This window comes from Anser brachyrhynchus, assembly GCF_964034855.1.
Source record: "Anser brachyrhynchus genome assembly, chromosome: 19".
Taxonomy (NCBI): domain Eukaryota; kingdom Metazoa; phylum Chordata; class Aves; order Anseriformes; family Anatidae; genus Anser; species Anser brachyrhynchus.
The window spans coordinates 1,685,110-1,692,781 of NC_137712.1; positions in this window are offsets into that span (position 1 = coordinate 1,685,110).

Below are 7,672 nucleotides of genomic sequence, written 5' to 3' on the forward strand. Positions count from 1 at the left end.
AGATCGATTCCTGCACTCATTTTCTCAGGCACTGGGATTTGCATCTGGGGGAGATGCAGGTCGTTGGCTTGAAAAGAGCATTCCGAGCTCACATTTTGATTGCACAACCAGATAAACAAATGAAGTGTCCCAATTAGAGGGAAGAAAATAATCAGCCTGCAGTGTGGTGGTGCAGGGACTGAAAGGACTGAGGAACAAACGCGTTTGGAACAGTCAAAGGACAAACCCCAGGTATTTACTGGATGTTAGGGAGACTGTAACCATCAGTGGCAGGGAACTGGTTAAGAGAATATATTAAAGGTGCAAAGGGTCTCCCGACCTCTGCCACTGTCAGTTCTGTCAATGGGCCTACAGACGCCAGTGGAATAATTATGGCCTATATTTAGATTATGGATGCATCGGGCAGGGTGAAGGTTGAACATGAGGAACATGGTTGTTTGCAGTTCATTAGCAGTGGGAGCAGCCTAGGGTGGGAGGAGGGCACTGAACTGGATTCATCCCACCTGGAGTGCTTGTGCTGAGCTGCATAATGTCAGGGAAAGAGATCTGATTATATGTGGAAACAAAAGCAATAAACAACCGTGTTCAGGTTGTCACACCCGACGAGCCGAAGAAAGGAAGGAAGGAAAGAGAGGAGAAAGCGAGACAAGCCTCTGGCTCTCGGCCACGTCGTTTCTGTACGAACGAACGCAATGGCCACCGAGAAATTGGCTGGCTGGAAAATGCAGAAAGGATGATGTGAGCCCCGTGAATGCGATTTGTGGTGTCTGTGCAAGTTGTCTCTTGCTGTATTCTGAGCTGACCGTACGAACCTGTGTGCCTGGAGTGCTGGTCTTCGAGGGGAGGCTGGGCTCCCCACGGGTGACGAGGTGTGCTGTACTGTCCGCTGGACACGTGGGTGCACAGCAGTAACACTTGGGAGGGTTGCACAAGCAGGAGATACAGATCAGGGAAAAGGCACAACCAGTGAGCTTGGAAACAAACACTGTGCAATGACTGGGCAGGAAAACACTGAGGCTGCCACTAAGAAATAATCTTGGTTCTGACTCCTGGAGAAAAAAAAAAAAATGACACAAGGTAAAGGATGTAGAAAGCAAAGTGGCAATGCAGACAGCATGGCCATGGCTCATTGCAACATGATTAAGCAAACCTAGGGGAGCTAATACTGCAAATACCACTCAGGTTAGATTATGAGTTTTCCTTTTGCTCACTACCGGACCTCCAAACCAGAAGAAATGTGAGCCCCAAATGATTAAAGCTCAAAGCACTCACTGGAGAGCCCACGGTTGCTTGTTTAGGGAAGAGGAACCTGCATGCTCCGTGCTCTGCATTTTCCCTGCAGTTCTTGCAGTTCCTTTTTGGCCTCGAAAGCAATCCTGAAAAGCTTGAGCTGAAACTTTCCCAGTTTTAAACTTATTCATATTATTGATGCCATGGCATCAACGTCTGTTGTGAAACACAGCACTTTCATTCTAATTCTTTATTCACATCGGCATATTGTTTTGTCAAAGTCCTAGGTCCTTCTAAAGAGTCAGCAAACAAGAACTAAAGTTTTACCCAGGAATGCTGTGTAAAGGTGGTGGTCAGGAGCAGGAAAAAAGCTCTGTTATTTCTGTCTGCTGTTTCTACTTCACCCAGAGTATTTCCCTTACGTGAACGTTCCTTACTCTCCCAGGTTTTGGTGGGGCCAGAAGGAAGATCACTTCTTGTTTTCTGGCGGTGTGTCCGTTCAGTGTGGGGAGCTAACAGCAGACTCCCCCCTTTGTTATGCCCGTTTTGCAGACAGCAGAGACACTGCAACGGGAGATCGTTTGCCCAGGGTTGCACAGCAAGTCAGAGGCAAGAAGAAATGAGGCCCCAGAAGGTCAGATTTCCATTTTAAGGCAGGAAGGAGGAAAAGATTCTGCGCAAAGTAACAAATTCCAGCCCAAATCTAAAGCACGTTCTCTTCAAGGGAAGAGCAGAGAGGAGGAATGTTGTATCTAACACCACTGTGCAGGGCCGTGCCAACACTGCAAGTCCTCGGGGGTGCCCCTGCAGAAGGCCCTTAGCTGCTGCTGTGCTGGAGCAGCCACTAGGAAATAGCAAGTCAGATAAAGACGAGTTGCAGTGAACGGAAAATGGAAAACAGATGCCGTACCATCACATTATTTCCTCAATGCAAGCGAAAAACAACTGACAGTTTCCCATCATACTGACGACTCAGGGCCCCAGTCAAACGGCTGGCAAAGTTTCTTTACTCCAAAACACTGGGGATAATGAATTCAGAAGTTCTGAACAGCTGCTTTTCATGGATCATTTGGAATTTGCGATGCAAATATGAAAAATCCATCTTAAATGCCCTCAACTAATTGAGTGGAGTACAGTGAATACAAAGGAATAGATCACTGACCTTGGTGAAAACAGCACAAAAGCCTTAATCTGCCCAGAGAGACCCAGAAGGTTACTGAGGAGCAGAAGAGAGCAGAAGCCTGCGTACTCTCACTCAGGTTCCTAATCCTGCTCACCACGAGGCAGCTACAAGACCTTCCTTTGGGGAACACGCAGCAGCCCCCAGCGCCCTCCCTTACAAACCACAGCAAGGGAGAAGGAGGTGGGTGGGAGCTGGGCTTCAGCCAAATCGCTGGTGTCGGACCTGACAATTCAAAGCAGAACTTGACGCTGGGGGCGAAGAGAGAACAGATAAAGATACCATTTAGGAAAGGCGAGATGATGTTTTTGAATAGCTTCGAAGGCACAAGGCGGACGGAGCAGGAAGGCAGGGGTGGGTGGGAGTGGGGCGGGCGGGCATCAGGACTGCAGATCTCCGGGGCTGCAGCACTGCCGCTCGCACACAGCCAGAGATGGAAGAGGCAGTACTGGCAAACTGAGAGCAAAGGAGAAGTGTAGCTTTCCCGGCTGACGTGGCAGAGCCGTTCACCTTGGAAAAACAAGAATGTGTTTGTGTGGCCCGGCTGTATGTTGCAAATCCCTACCGTTTTTCCTTAGCTAGGTGTGTGCTCCAAAGGTATTAATTGTTAACCAGCAGCTGCCTGGACGAGGGGCTGTTAATGCCGCGCGAGGCCGGGCAGATAAGATGTTGCTCTCCCAAGGCTCCCGGTATGGAAAACAGCAGCAAGGTCCAGCAAGTCTCCCCAGTTGTAGTTTTCTAAAATTGGAGCGTCACGTCCGCTGGGCTGCGCATACCAGCTCTGGCCCTGTCAGCTGTTGCTCACTTTATCATCGTGCTCCTTCGCGGGGAGCAGATCGCAGGCTCCTGCCGCTGCGGGCGCCGCCACACCTTGCCCAGGTTGCGTCCGCGAGGAGCAGCGGCACGGCAGTGCTGGAGACAATGCAGGCCCGTCTGTTATTTATACCAGCTACTCCCTTTGGGCCTGAACAAGCAAGAAGCTCTCTTTAAAAGCTTGTAATTGTTGGTCGCATTCCAAGAGAGACAAAGGGATGTTGTAAAAACAGTTCCGTTTGAGCTTGGTAAAACGCTCTCCTAGGGCAGAGGCAGCAGGTTTCCTTTGTGGGAAGGCAGGAGGTGGACGGCTTTGTTCAAACTCACGTTCACATTTTTCTCTGTTTTTCTTTTTAACGGCATTCATTCGGATTTACATTTTCTAGAGCAGTTTTCTGCAGTCGTAGGGTTTCAGTGGCATTTCCGAGGCAGCGGCCGTGCTCCGTGCCCGCTCGGGCGGGTATCGCTCAGGAAGCTGGCAGTGCTGACTCAGCTCCCCGCCAAGCACCTCTGTCCTCTGCTGCGAACAACCACAGAGCAAGAGTGTGTCGGTGCCCCTGGTTCAGACGCTGGGCAGAGAGCGCCTTCACTGCAAGCAGGAAGGAAACGGAGGCACCACAGCGGTGCCACCGTTGTCAGAAATGAGAGCAAAGACAAGCAAAGAGACCGAAGCGTCAGGAAGAAAACCAGGATCGCGGTCAGGTGCTGTGCTAGAGGCCTGGGAAAACACTCTGGTTGTGCTCCACTCGTTTCAGCTGAGGTCTGAATGCCCAGAAAGGGGCTGGAAGGTTGCCAAGACAACAGCGTTTTGAAAACCGCAGCGTGCAGGTTTGGACGGGGCCGGGGAACGTACTCGAGTTATTTTGCAGTATCTGGAGCCACAAGCCAGCAAGAGAACGCGCACGGTCGGCAATACCCAGCGGGAACTGACACGGCCGTCACAAACTTCTATTATTCCTTTTACTCGGCGCGATCCACATGTTTTTCATTAGGCCCAAATTGTAAAAGAAAATATATACATATTAAATAAAAATACCAGAGTTCTGCGAACGTGTGTTTGGCAGTTTGCATTCAGGTTACAAATGCTCACACTGTGTGTTTGAGAAAAAAGCTGTTTTACAAGGTTGCGATCTGCAGGCAAGTAACGAGAGACATGCCATGTTCTCAGACATGGTTTTGGCCCACACGTCCTCAAAAAGCAAATAAACAAAAGCAAGTAAACTAAATCATCCTGCACGTCAACAGCTCGGTCGGTTTGGGAAGATTAGTGCCTGGGAACAAAGGGGTTTATGGATCAGAGACCTCTTCGGTTTTCTGAACGTTGTAAGCCTGGTTCCCTAACGACGCAGGACTCCTGCATTCACAGCGTCCATCTGTCACCCCTCCAGCTCCTCTCCTGCCAACTCGCTGGCCAGTGAAATAATTTCATGTCATTTGGCAGCGAGTTGGAGGGGGCTCCAGCGCAGATTTCAGCGCGAGGAAGTTGAAGAAAGCCCAGTGGAACGGAACGTGAGCAGACGAGCACCCTTGCTGAGGAGGCAGCACCGAGGGGGCCCGGCTGTGCCCGCGGGGCCGTGTCCCCCGCACACCCCCGTGCCCCACCGCCGTGACCGCGGCTCACGGCAACGGGGTCTGGATGTGAAATCCTGCCGCCCCCCCTCCTGCCGCGCTGTGCAGGGCCCGGGGCTGTGCCGCTGAGAAACCTGTGAGAACAAGCAGCAACTGTTGGGCAGCACCGTAAGTCAAGGTAGCATTTACACCGTAAAAGTATGCCGTGCTGGTGAAACACGTACAGAAGGAAGCAGCCTCTGAGAACGGATTGTTTTATGAGGGGCTGACTTCAAAATGAGTCATTTAGCACAGAGCAGCAATTGTGACTTTATTAAAAATCACCATGCTCTGGAGTGAACTCCTTGGCTCGCGGCGTGTCCTGCCAACTCCTCCATCAGAAAATAGGTCCTGCTGAATTCCCATGGAAAAGCCCTGGAGCGGCTCCCAGCCCCATCGCGCTCCCTGGGGGCACCGCTGGCACCCCGGCTGCTGCGCGCTCGCTTCCTGCCTGCTCCGGGCTGCAGCCTGCAGCCCTCAGCCCTCAGCCCTCCGAGCTCCGTTCACAACTTCTGCTGCTTTTGTAACAACTTCCTACTGTTATTCTCGTTCCCGTGCATTCACTAGGTACGTTTTGTGCAGTGCAAAGTTAATTAAATTACGCAAAAACGCTCACGTGAGATTAAAATAAGACCCCTCACAGCAGATCTGCAAACTGCAGCAGCTTACCTGCCTGTGCCAAGGAGCAGGTACCGACAGCTCCTGCGTGGCACGGGCAGGACGTTTGGGAGGAAGAGCACAAAGCCAAGGAACAGCAAGTGTGGGAAAAACAGGGCTTCTCGTGCTGGTTTCCAGAGCCCTTAATGGGATCCAACAAATGCAGATATAAAACAGATTGTCTGCTCGATATTTTAACTTTTAAGTGTACGGCCTTTGCACGGCGAATTTAAAACTCTGCACTGAACTCCTTTCTTCTCTCCCCCTGAAAACAGGTTTTAGGGATGGAAATACTGATCTAAACTAAATCCCAGGAGCCTGACAATCCTTCTGCAGAACTTCCCTGAGACCCTGGGACGCTGCCAGCTTTATGTGATGGAAAGGAAGACTGCCAGGTCACAGGGCATGCCACAGATGGGATCTGACTTCTAAGCAGTTGTTTAATTTAGGCCTGGAACACGATTTATGGGAGTCTATCTGAAATCACAGAGAAAAGAAGGCACAGGGCTGGAGGGGAGAGGCAGGTACATGTGAATTCACATGAGACAAACTGTCTGAAGGGCAAATATTCCTGTGAGTGAATATCTCTGTTTTAAGGAGGGGGAAGCTGCCACTTCAAGTAAAAAAAATGCATGCTAACAGAGTGAGTAACAGTGGAGGGAAGAATGCGAACACACAAGTCCTGCCGTCCGGCTTTACGGCCTACCCATTCCTCTTCCTCCCCGCACCCCCCTGCAGGGAGGACGCAGTGAAAAGGCAGAAGTGCTGTGTTACTTCCCTGCCTGCACCGAGCCCGGCGCACCCAGGCCAGGACGTGTGCCACGAGCACGGCCCCTTCGTGCGGGCAGACCCGGGCCCTGTGCCCCCAGCCCAGCACAAGGCGCGGGCATTTCGGTCACGTTCCCGGGGGGGGGGTGTTCGCCAGCCACCTCCACGGCGTTTTGTGCTGCTCCTACTGTGCAGCACCTGGCCCAGAACCAGGCTGGCCCTCCTGAGCACTTGTCGTTTTCTCTCTTCCCTCTCCTCCCCTCTTAAAAAGAGAAAGAAAACAAAACCATTTCCCCACAGGCTGCAGACATAAGTGAGATGCAGGTGCAGGCTGCACAAAGCTAACGAGTTCAAATCCCAGCGCCCCGCACACCCCCACGTACAAGATGCCCGGCCCTCTGAAGAGCCGGAATGAAAGGAGCAGGAGCGCAGAGCGTGCGCCTGTAGGAGATGTGGGGCTGCTCCCCCAGCCCGGCCCGCAGGCGGCCGCGGGACAGGCAGACAGACAGACAGACAGACGGCTGGACACGACGCCTGCCCCTGGCTGCCCCCGTGCCTCCCAGCAGCGCCTTTCCCCGGTGCTGAGCACCGTGCCTGCTTTTCATGAGCTCCCGGGTGCTTTCCAGACCAAGACCCACTCAGACCTCCCCGTGAAAGAGAGATCGTGCGAGGGCCGGCGGTAGGCAGAGAGCAGGACAGACGGCGCCTCTCCTATCTGGGTTCAAATCGTCACGGAGCCCCGCACCTCACCCAGTCCCACGGGGAAACCACCTTTATTGAGTCCTGGCAGCGATCTGTCTTAATCACTGCAACGCTTTGTAGGTCAGTGGGAGGAGAAACGCGTTCCTCAGCTTTAGCCAGTCCCTTCCAGAACAGTCCGTGGCTTTTCTGCCGGCAGTTTAGGATCCTGCGGTTGTTTTGCTTCTTTGATGCACACGGGGGGAGAGAGGAGCTGCCTCCTTCCCTGCCCTTGGCCGGCTGAGCCGAATCCTGCTTGGGCCATGGAAACTCGGCGCTGGGGTGGGGACACGCAGTCACCGAGGGGCAGGTTCCCCGGGCTGGCCTGCCCAGGAGCCCGGGCACCGCTCCTTGACTTCCCCGAGCAGCCGGGCAGGCAGGGCCGGCAGCTTCCCCACGGCCGCTGCCGCTGCTGGGCCGTTTGGTCAGCAGGAAACGCTGACGGCGCGATGGGCACGACCCAAGCGTGGGGCGCCGCGGGGTGCTGGGGCGCACGCAGCCCCCGGCCGCAGGGCTGAACCCACCCGCGCTGCAAACGAGCGCGAGTCGCAGCGCGGCCCCAGCGGCCGGCACGGAACCGGGCTGCGCGCTGAGAGCGGCCCCTGGCCTGCTCGGGGACTGGAGCTGCAGCTCCGGCCGGCCGGCCCGATCTCCCCTCGTTCGTTTCAGGCCTTCAGC